This window comes from Schistocerca americana, chromosome 9 (assembly GCF_021461395.2).
Source record: "Schistocerca americana isolate TAMUIC-IGC-003095 chromosome 9, iqSchAmer2.1, whole genome shotgun sequence".
In the NCBI taxonomy this organism is placed as follows: domain Eukaryota; kingdom Metazoa; phylum Arthropoda; class Insecta; order Orthoptera; family Acrididae; genus Schistocerca; species Schistocerca americana.
Genome location: NC_060127.1, coordinates 24,178,493 through 24,190,798, shown reverse-complemented (window position 1 = coordinate 24,190,798; position 12,306 = coordinate 24,178,493). Strand labels below are relative to the sequence as shown.

Genomic DNA, 12,306 nt, shown 5'->3' with positions numbered 1-12,306 from the left:
TCAATGCTGATTTTTAACACACGATGTTCTAATAATGGTACAGTATAAACTACCAATTTTTCATCATTTGTTCTTCACTGAATACGTTAAATATTTGTTGAACCACCCACGTAACGTTCAGCAGGATACATTAGTTAACTAAGGAAGATGTACTGTTTCGAAATGGGGAGAAAATAAAAGTATGGTACAACTTGAGTAAAAGAGACGATCCGTTGATAGAACATCCTGAGGCAGCAAAGAATAGTCAGTTATATAGAGGTGTGTGTCTGTGTGTGTGTGTGTGTGTGTGTGTGTGAGAGAGAGAGAGAGAGAGAGAGAATGTGTGCGTGGGTGTGAATGTGGGAGGGGGGGAGAGGAGGTAAAGATTGCAGGTTGCACTAGTTATGCAGAGATTGAAGAGACTTGCACAGGACACACTAGCGTAGAGAGAGCTGCATCAAATCAATCCTCTTCTTCTTCTTCTCAGGTCTTCGGTCCTCAGGTTCGTTAGCAGCAGTTCGTCATCATTTCTGTCTTCAGCCGTCCTGTTGAGAGCGGTATAGGTGTAGGCGGTGCATCTGGTATCCTCCATGATGCGTTTGACGTATTCTACCCTCAGCCTGCCTTTTGTGTTCTTCCTTTCTACTGTCCCTTCGATAATACTTTAAATGAACCCATCAAGTCTCAATGTACCTGCTGTGCCTGATGGGCTTCATGAGAGAAGGCTTCTCTTCCTCTACTCTCTGGAGCGCCTCATCGTTTCGTACCTTCCCTACCCAGGAAACCTTGAGCATTACGCGGTGGCGCCACATCTCTAAGGCTATTATTTTATGTTTTTCTGTTTCTGCTAGTGTCCACGCTTCACTTCCGTACAGCCGCAGACTCCAAACAAACGTATTTATGTGGTCTTTCCTTAGCTATTTGTCTGTACAACAAGATGTGAAAAGGTTTCTTCTCTAGTTAAAATCAGCTTTTGTCTGATGGATTCAGGTTGCAATATGCCCTTTTGATTTACCATCCGATGTAATTTTACTCCCTAGTTAGGCAAAGGATTCGACGTTTTCCAGTCGCTCATTTTTCAGTGATCATTTGTTTTACGTTTATTAATTTTCGCATTATAGGAAGTGCTGAGAGTGGTTTAGCATCTGGGACAACGTCGCTTCTAATTCTTTGGCACATTAACTAAACTAATTAGCACACTGTATTTTACTGTAATATTTTAAGCTATGTTGTAACATTTTACTTATTTTCATCAATTTTTACATTTCTAAATACTCTATAATCTTTCATTATCGTATTTCATACTTTATTATAACATTTATATGCCGCGCGGGATTAGCCGAGCGGTCTACGGAGCTGCAGTCATGGACTGTGCAGCTGGTCCCGGCGGAGGTTCGAGTCCTCCCTCGGGCATGGGTGTGTGTGTTTGTCCTTAGTATAATTTAGGTTAAGTGGTGAGTAAGCTTAGGGACTGATGACCTTAACAGTTAAGTCCCATAAGATTTCACACACATTTGAACATTTGAAAGTTTATATTTTTACTGTTGTAATAAAAATTATGTACTCTGATATTTCAATACCTGTAAATTTTGTTCATTATTTTCTCACCTTCTTTATATATTCTTACAAAGGCTAGATACTTCAATATAGCATAGTACTGTATTGCGTGTTACCACAATAGCTCCTACAAAGGTACTATTTGAATTTTATTTTTTCGGTTATATAATCTTGATAATTTTTACATTTGCATATGGTAGACTATAAAGGTAAAATATATGTATAATTTTCGGTAACTTATCATCAGTTTAACTACCCACTGAAGATGTGATAAGAGATAATGGATAGTTTATTACATAAACTATTGAAAACAAAACCATTATGAAGATGACGAAAGATAAACTTAAGTTGGATAGACATTAGATTTCAAAATTAAAATAACTTACGACTCGAAAAATAACTACAGTATAAAGCAGGGGAAGAATCATACAAACGTTCAATAATTTCTTTAAATCAGAAATGTGGATAATTCATAACAGAAAAATGACATTCCAGAAGTAATGTAGGATGGCGTGTATGGAGCCATTCCAGAAATGAAGAATGGAGAGGAGAATAAAGATAATGGTGTTTGAACAGAAAGAAATTAATCTCGGTGCAAAGTAGCACACGTGGAAATTCCAGAGCTGTGTACAGACAGACAACTCTACCAAAGGCGTGCCTGAAATTATAAAATGGAGTAATGAGAAAAAAGTTATCAGTCGAGTCAAATATTCTGTGAAAGCTTCTGAGTCTGTTTCAGCCAAATTTTTACGTAACGTCCTTCGAAACGTGACTTTTTTTCAGCTCATGTTAATACAATGAAGGGACGTATAGATCAATATTACAGCTCCACTTTCGGTAGATTTAACCAGTTTAGAAGGGCATTCAGAATAGAAATCACAAAAACTATTCTTAGTAAAAGAAATACACGCCTGGAAATTGAAATAAGAACACCGTGAATTCATTGTCCCAGGAAGGGGAAACTTTATTGCCACATTCCTGGGGTCAGATACATCACATGATCACACTGACAGAACCACAGGCACATAGACACAGGCAACAGAGCATGCACAATGTCGGCACTAGTACAGTGTATATCCACCTTTCACAGCAATGCTGGCTGCTATTCTCCCATGGAGACGATCGTAGAGATGCTGGATGTAGTCCTGTGGAACGGCTTGCCATGCCATTTCCACCTGGCGCCTCAGTTGGACCAGCGTTCGTGCTGGACGTGCAGACCGCGTGAGACGACGCTTCATCCAGTCCCAAACATGCTCAATGGGGGACGGATCCGGAGATCTTGCTGGCCAGGGTAGTTGACTTACACCTTCTAGAGCACGTTGGGTGGCACGGGATACATGCGGACGTGCATTGTCCTGTTGGAACAGCAAGTTCCCTTGCCGGTCTAGGAATGATAGAACGATGGGTTCGATGACGGTTTGGATGTACCGTGCACTATTCAGTGTCCCCTCGACGATCACCAGTGGTGTATGGCCAGCGTAGGAGATCGCTCCCCACACCATGATGCCGGGTGTTGGCCCTGTGTGCCTCGGTCGTATGCAGTCCTGATTGTGGCGCTCACCTGCACGGCGCCAAACACGCATACGACCATCATTGGCACCAAGGCAGAAGCGACTCTCATCGCTGAAGACGACACGTCTCCATTCGTCCCTTCATTCACGCCTGTCGCGACACCACTGGAGGCGGGCTGCACGATGTTGGGGCGTGAGCGGAAGACGGCCTAACGGTGTGCGGGACCGTAGCCCAGCTTCATGGAGACGGTTGCGAATGGTCCTCGCCGATACCCCAGGAGCAACAGTGTCCCTAATTTGCTGGGAAGTGGCGGTGCGGTCCCCTACGGCACTGCGTAGGATCCTACGGTCTTGGCGTGCATCCGTGCGTCGCTGCGGTCCGGTCCCAGGTCGACGGGCACGTGCACCTTCCGCCGACCACTGGCGACAACATCGATGTACTGTGGAGACCTCACGCCCCACGTGTTGAGCAATTCGGCGGTACGTCCACCCGGCCTCCCGCATGCCCACTATACGCCCTCGCTCAAAGTCCGTCAACTGCACATACGGTTCACGTCCACGCTGTCGCGGCATGCTACCAGTGTTAAAGACTGTGATGGAGCTCCGTATGCCACGGCAAACTGGCTGACACTGACGGCGGCGGTGCACAAATGCTGCGCAGCTAGCGCCATTCGACGGCCAACACCGCGGTTCCTGGTGTGTCCGCTGTGCCGTGCGTGTGATCATTGCTTGTACAGCCCTCTCGCAGTGTCCGGAGCAAGTATGGTGGGTCTGACACACCGGTGTCAATGTGTTCTTTTTTCCATTTCCAGGAGTGTATATTCAGAAGAGTGGGATGCGTATTCATAATGTTCTGATCATCATTTCGAAAAAATAAAGCTGCATGATTAATTATCTATTTGTTTGCAGGTACACATCTAGAGTCGTGGTGCACATCGAAACTCGGCGTCACAGTACCGTACAACGCCGCTAGAGGACCCAAAACAAATGGAACAGGCCACTGAAAGAAGTGTTCAGGGGCAATTCGTTTTCGGCAGCAGCAGATATGTTTCAACTGTCTGACTAACCGAGACCCCTAAAGAAGTCGTCCAGTCTGGCCTGAAACAGCTGCTGCACAGCGCTGAATCCTAGTCGGATAACGAAAATTTTCAATGTGCCTTTAATCCAACCTTCACCTGTCAGTGATGTAAAAAATTATCAGGAACAACGCATCGTTCGGATTCCACACTAAACCTAGGTCCTCTTTCCCTCGTTGGGTAACTGGGATAGATAAGAGACCCATAAGTAGCCGAAGTAATGTGTAATCTAAAGAGTGGCACCTGTCCGTTAACATACATGAAATTATTATTACCTAAATATTTAATTTTTTTCTTCTTCTTTCTAGTCTTTCCCGCAGTGGTGAAACCTCGGGGAGTACGTGTAGCTATGTTTTCCCCTGTCCTTCTTTATCCTCTTCTTTATCCTCCTATGGAACAGCAGCCGATTCACGCAACCCTCTCCAGCATACTTTTTTATGAGAGACCTGATTCCTCACTTGCCTCTTCCAACATAAACTGAATGACATTGCATATAACCACACATGCCAGCTTGTGAGAATGTTCTCTGCACCTACAATGGACAAAGACTCTGACGGCGTTCTGCGTAATAATGACAGAACAACGGGAACACCCAAGGTGTGCAGGTCGACAGGCGGGAACCAGTTGAGGCGCCCGCCATCTCGGAACAGCGGGCTGGATACAAGACGAGAACGTGATACCGCGCAGTGGTCCCACGTTATTTTGCGTGAGTTCTTCGCCATTTGTTTTGGCTCCCCTAGCGGTTCACGTACCAAGATTTCACACCTTTACTTGCAATCAACAGACAAATAAATGCATAACTTTATTTTTCTGAGATGACAATTAAAACTTTATAATTGCTCCTCATAAAAGTCGAAGTTTACATTTACTGTACGTTAGCAGTATTGACTTGCGGTTGTGAGACAAGGACTGTTAATGCGAAACCTATGCAGAAAGTGATAGTTGTTCAGCAAGTAATGGAGGAAGGGAAATGACCCGGTACCAATGTGGTGGTTTCAAACTGTGCAGTTATTGGTTATAAACAGCTGCTCTCCGAATCCCTGTAGTTCCCTTGCATACTGTCGCATCAGTAGCCTACACAGAAGTTTATTTGACCGTGTAACAAGTCAAGCTTACTCAGATATAGCCATTCGCCTCTGCTGTTTAGTCTATACATCTAAGAATCAATGACGGAAATAAAGGAAAGTCTCCAGTTTGGGATTAAAATTCTTCATGAAAGCATTGAGGCGTGGCGCCTTATATCGCTCCTCTCTAGAGGCCGAATGTCGGGAGAATGACTCATGCGTGCACAGTGACAGATGGTCTGAAGCCGATTCAGTCGAGTACGTAGCTCTAACTTTCATCCACCAGAGTCTAGGAGTGCACAGAGACATTCAGGAAACAGGCCAAGAAAATGTTTTTGTGAATTGTTCTGTTTATTTCTTGAAGGATTTTTTGCTTATTTACGTTTTCACAGTTTTGTATATGTCTTTAGTAGTGTGAGTGTGGTCTGAAGTAAATATGTAGCTCATTGTTCTATTGATGAACGCTGTACGAAGTAGTGTGAGAAAGTTCTAACACAGTGCGAATGCAGACGACGGGAAATTTTGTGTCATATGTTAACTAATTTTGGCTGCCGCTGTGGCCGAGCGCTTCAGTCGGGAACCGCGCTGCTACTACGGTCTCAGGTTCGATTCCTGCCTCGGGCATGGATGTGTGTGATGTCCTTAGGTTAGTTAGGTTTACGTAGTTCTAAGTCTAAGGGACTGATGGCCTCAGATGTTAAGTCCCATAGTGGTTAGAGCCATTTGAACCATTTGAAATCATTGTTCACTTTGTTAAGCATAGTACCGTTTAGACCAATGTTACACTACTGGCCGTTAAAATTGCTACACCACGAAGATGACGTGCTACAGACGCGAAATTTAACCGACAGGAAGAACATCCTGTGATATGCAAATGATTAATTTTTCAGAGCAGTCACACGAGGTTGGCGCTGGTGGCGACACCTACAACGTGCTGACTTGGGGAAAGTTTCCAACAGATTTCTTATACACAAACAGCAGTTGACCGGCATTGCCTGGTGAAACGTTGTTGTGATTTCTCGTGTAAGGAGGAGAAATGCGTACCATCACGTTTCCGATTTTGATAAACGTCGGATTGTAGCCTATCGCGATTGCGGTTTATCGTATCGCGACATTGCTGCTCGCGTTGGTCGAGATCCAATGACTGTTAGCAGAATGTGAAATTGGTGGGTTCATGAGCGTAACGGAACGCCGTGCTGCCTCCCAACGGCCTCGTATCACTAGCAGTCGAGATGACAGGCATCTTATCCGCATGGCTGTAACGGATCGTGCAGCCACGTCTCGATCCGTGAGTCAACAGATGGGGACGTTTGCAAGACAACAACCATCTGCACGAAGAGTTCGAGGACGTTTGCAGTAGCATGGACTATCAGCTCTGAGACCATGGCTGCGGTGACCCTTGACGCTGCATCACAGACAAACGACGAAGCTGGGTGCACGAATGGCAAAACGTCGTTTTTTCGGATGAATCCAGGTTCTGTTTACAGCATCATGATGGTCGCATCCGTCTTTGGCGACATCGCGGTGCACGCACATTGGAAGCGTGTATTCGTCATCGCCATACTGGCGTATCACCCGGCGTGATGGTATGGGGTGCCATTGGTTACACGTCTCGGTCACCTCTTGTTCGCACTGACGGCACTTTGAACAGTGGGCGTTACATTTAAGATGTGTTACGACCCGTGACTCTACCCTTCATTCGATCCCTGCGAAACCCTACATTTCAGCAGGATAATGCAGGACCGCATGTTGCAGGTCCTCTACGGGCCTTCCTGGATACAGAAAATGTTCGACTGCTGCCCTGGCCAGTACATTCACCAGATCTCTCACCAATTGAAAACGTCTGGTCAATGGTGGCCGAGCAGCTGGCTCGTCGCAATACGCCAGTCACTACTCTTGATGAACTGTGGTATCGTATTGCTGCATAGGCAGCTGTACCTGTACATCCCACCCAAGCTCTGTTTGACTCAATGCCCAGGCGCATCAAGGCTGTTATTACGGCCAGAGCTGGTTGTTCTGGGTACTGATTTCTCAGGATCTATGCATGCAAATTGCGTGAAAATGTAATCACACTTCAGTTCTAGTATAACATGTTTGTCCAATGAATACCGTTTATCATCTTCATTTCTTCTTGGTGTAGCAATTTTAATGGCCAGTAGTGTAAGATCATGTGAAGTTTTACTCTGTCTTTTTGAATACTGTATATACATCATTCTAAAACCGTCGTCTTGGAATATCGTTTTATAGAAATAGTTACTCTCGCCACCCCACTTTATCATTACGCATTACTACACGTGGTATACAACAGTTGGAATTTTTAATTAGAAATAAAAATCTAGCTTATCCGCTGCCTGCTTGCTGTCTGCTGTTGGGCTTTCGAGAAATCTGCAAGAATGTTGTCAAGACGCGAGGTAAGTGGAAATTTTGATTAGGGCAAGATAATTATTTTAGTCAGTTGGGCATTTAAATGGCTCTGAGCACTATGGGACTTAACATCTCAGGTCATCGGTCCCCTAGAACTTAGAACTACTTAAACCTAAAGAACCTAAGGACATCACACACATCCATGCCCGACGCAGGATTCGAACCTACGACCGTAGTGGTCGCGTTGTTCCAGACTGAAGCGCCGAGAACCGCTCGGCCACCAGCGGCCGGCAGTTGGGCATTTAATATAAGGACAAGTTGTATTGAGATCAGTTACAATTCAGTTCAAATTAGGTTATGTATATTCCAAGATTAGCATATGAGTTTAAGTTGGGTAACAGCTTGTGGGAAATAGTTTTGGTGATACATAAACTTTTATAGAGTGGGAGGGAAAGCTGGGCTAAATTTCATACAGAAGCGAAATTCTAGTGGTGAGGTTACAGTTATGACTGCAATGAATAAGAAATGGAGGTAGGCAGTACACTCAAACAATCAAATGGAAGGCCGATAGATTCGAAGAGATAAGAAAATACCCAAACAACCACTTATGTGATAACAGCAAATGAAAAATCCATCCCTCTTGGGGTACTGCTGCAGTCAGCGCTGGCCGTAGTTGTCGTTATGCCGTATGTGATGGGCATATCCAGGGTTGTCTGAAGCTGCATTAACCTGGTGATCCGAGCCAGGGCTGTGATGACCGTGAGCTGCGTGAGATGGATACCTCTGATTAGACTTAGGAGTTGGCAGCAGTATGTGTGCCTCGACTTATACCCTCAGAGAACAGCTATGTCTGCGTTTCACCAACGGCACAGACACGAAAACCACAGACAAAAAGTCAGCTTTATTGGCGAAATCTTGCCGTTCTGCAGTGTCCCAGAAGACCTGGGAGTAACATTAGGCAGAACTCTAACTTACAAACAGCGTCTTTCAGACATAGCTGCTAAACTCCAAACGAAAAATAACAGCCTTTAAAAACTTGCTGATACCTCATGGAGGGCTAATGTCCATCTTTTAAGATCGGCAACCTGTCTTACTCTGCTGTTGACTACTGCTGTTATGAAGAGCCAGCCGTTGTGGCCGAGCGGTTCTAGGCGCTTCTGTCCGGAACCGCGCGACTGCTACGGTCGCTGGATCGAATCCTGCCTCGGGCATGGATGTTTGTGATGTCCTTAGGTTAGTTATGTTTAAGTTATAGGGGACTGATGATCTCAGATGTTGTCCCATAGTGCTCAGAGCCATTTGAATCAGTTAGACATGAAGATAGATGTGCAACTCAACGGCAATGCGAATAATTACAGGATGTATTCAGAGTACGAACACCCTTCGACTTCCTGTTTTCAGCAACGTCTCTTCCGCAGTTCTGAGACGATCACAAGTTCTCCTGAAGATCTGTGTAACTTGAGAACAGTACTTAGCTACCCTTTTATGGAGACACTGCATAAGCAGAACACCAACGCTTGAAATTAAGGAAACGGTCGTGACGCACAGTAGACAACCTTGTTGGTTCCCCTTTCAATGTCAACCGTTCTCGGAAACCCCAATGGGAACAGTCATCAGTAGTCAACAAACATATACTTGAGAAGTTTCATATGCTTGAGAACCTTTCCGTGCAAGATACAAAGATTTAGAGATGGGCAAAGTCGTTCATCCTTGGGAACTACACTCCTGGAAATTGAAATAAGAACACCGTGAATTCATTGTCCCAGGAAGGGGAAACTTTATTGACACATTCCTGGGGTCAGATACATCACATGATCACACTGACAGAACCACAGGCACATAGACACAGGCAACAGAGCATGCACAATGTCGGCACTAGTACAGTGTATATCCACCTTTCGCAGCAATGCAGGCTGCTATTCTCCCATGGAGACGATCGTAGAGATGCTGGATGTAGTCCTGTGGAACGGCTTGCCATGCCATTTCCACCTGGCGCCTCAGTTGGACCAGCGTTCGTGCTGGACGTGCAGACCGCGTGAGACGACGCTTCATCCAGTCCCAAACATGCTCAATGGGGGACAGATCCGGAGATCTTGCTGGCCAGGGTAGTTGACTTACACCTTCTAGAGCACGTTGGGTGGCACGGGATACATGCGGACGTGCATTGTCCTGTTGGAACAGCAAGTTCCCTTGCCGGTCTAGGAATGGTAGAACGATGGGTTCGATGACGGTTTGGATGTACCGTGCACTATTCAGTGTCCCCTCGACGATCACCAGTGGTGTACGGCCAGTGTAGGAGATCGCTCCCCACAACATGATGCCGGGTGTTGGCCCTGTGTGCCTCAGTCGTATGCAGTCCTGATTGTGGCGCTCACCTGCACGGCGCCAAACACGCATACGACCATCATTGGCACCAAGGCAGAAGCGACTCTCATCGCTGAAGACGACACGTCTCCATTCGTCCCTCCATTCACGCCTGTCGCGACACCACTGGAGGCGGGCTGCACGATGTTGGGGCGTGAGCGGAAGACGGCCTAACGGTGTGCGGGACCGTAGCCCAGCTTCATGGAGACGGTTGCGAATGGTCCTCGCCGATACCCCAGGAGCAACAGTGTCCCTAATTTGCTGGGAAGTGGCGGTGCGGTCCCCTACGGCACTGCGTAGGATCCTACGGTCTTGGCGTGCATCCGTGCGTCGCTGCGGTCCGGTCCCAGGTCGACGGGCACGTGCACCTTCCGCCGACCACTGGCGACAACATCGATGTACTGTGGAGACCTCACGCCCCACGTGTTGAGCAAGTCGGCGGTACGTCCACCCGGCCTCCCGCATGCCCACTATACGCCCTCGCTCAAAGTCCGTCAACTGCACATACGGTTCACGTCCACGCTGTCGCGGCATGCTACCAGTGTTAAAGACTGCGATGGAGCTTCGTATGCCACGGCAAACTGGCTGACACTGACGGCGGCGGTGCACAAATGCTGCGCAGCTAGCGCCATTCGACGGCCAAAACCGCGGTTCCTGGTGTGTCCGCTGTGCCGTGCGTGTGATCATTGCTTGTACAGCCCTCTCGCAGTGTCCGGAGCAAGTATGGTGGGTCTGACACACCGGTGTCAATGTGTTCTTTTTTCCATTTCCAGGAGTGTAGTTCATTGGTGATGGTTCTTTTTTGGGAACTGTTCATTTTTATTCGTTCACCGTTCATTGTGCTTGGTATGTGGTTCTTGTTAAAAATTGAAAATTAGTAGCATAGCTGACTGAAGATGGAAGCCGCCAAGAGAGGGCACTTGCCTCCCCCCTGGAGTACAGAGTTTTTATTTATAACAGAATTCTCACACACTTGTAATTTTCGTGATTCTGAAAAACATCTCATTTAGTCAACTGTAGCGTTATATGTCTGATCGCAGTGAAAAAATATAATGTGGCGCACGAAAAACCGGCCCCGAGTACAAACTGCTCGCCAATTACGCACGATTTGTTGACCGCTACGAGCAGAATAGGTAAACATGTAATAATTAGGCAGTGAAGAAATAACAAATAAGCTAATGCAAACAACTTCGAAACAATAGATGGCAATTGGTAAGCGACAATGAACAGTCTAGTACTCGGGGAGGATTTTTCGTGCGCCACCCTGTAGCACTGAAATAATATTGTAGGAGTTATCATATTCTGTTTACAAAATAAGACACCATACACTCGATTACGAAGCGGGGGCTTCATTTGGTTGTATGTCGGTCTGCCTTCCATAACAATGGACATGCTGTTTAACCTTGGATAAAAAAAAAGACGAAAAATGGCCACTCGTGTGTGCCGTGCCGACCTCCTTTGCATGTGTAATAACAAAAAATCTTACCTTTTTACAAGTATTTTTTCTGCTGTTTATCGAAATAGTGAAGTAAGCTGATACGCCGTTACCTGAAAAGATGTATGTATTACATCCCACGTAATTTTTATGTAACTTAAGTAATTATAAAGTACATTCTAATTATCGGTTGTGGACGCTGAATAGAATACGAAAAGAACCAGAAGTTCAGAGTTCAAAAAAGGTTTGAAACAAATCTACGAGGGCCGTTCAGAAAGTAACCTCCGGTTGATTTAAAAAAAATACACCAAGTTAAATAAAAATATTTTAATATATACATCTTACAACTACATCTTTGCACTATTTTTCTACATAGTCTCCATAGCGATTGAGGCACTTATCGTATCTCTTCACAAGCTTTGAAATTCCTTCTGCATAAAAATCACCCGCTTGTGCCTGGAGCCAGCCTGTGACGGCATCTTTGAGCTCTTCGTCGTCATCAAACCGCTGTGACCCGAGCCATTTCTTCAAATGCATGAAGAGGTGATAATCACTTGGCGCCAGGTCTGGGCTGTAAGGTGGATGGTTGATAACGTCCCACTTGAAGGACTCAAGAAGGGCTGTTGTTCTGCAAGCAGAGTGAGGACGGGCGTTATCGTGCAAAAAAGCGATACCGGAAGTCAGCATACCACGGCGTTTGTTCTGTATAGCCCGTCGTAACTTTTTTATTGTCTCACAGTACACGTCTTGATTAATGGTCGTCCTACGTTCCATGAATTCAACCAACAACAGCCCTTTGGCATCCCAAAACACCGTTGCCATCAGTTTTCTGGCAGAAAAATCTTGCGAGGCTTTTCTTGGTTTGGTAGGCGAATTTGAATGTGCCCACATCTTTGATTGTTCTTATGTCTCAGGGTTCACGTACTTAATCCAGGTTCCGTCACCGGTCACGATTC

At 45.8% G+C, this 12,306-nt stretch overlaps 1 protein-coding gene across 1 annotated transcript in view; it reads right to left on the bottom strand.

Moving 5' to 3' along the window:
- Positions 1-12,306, bottom strand: part of LOC124551225 (luciferin sulfotransferase-like) — a 64,772-nt gene that overhangs the window by 30,171 nt on the left and 22,295 nt on the right. The window lies entirely within an intron of this gene.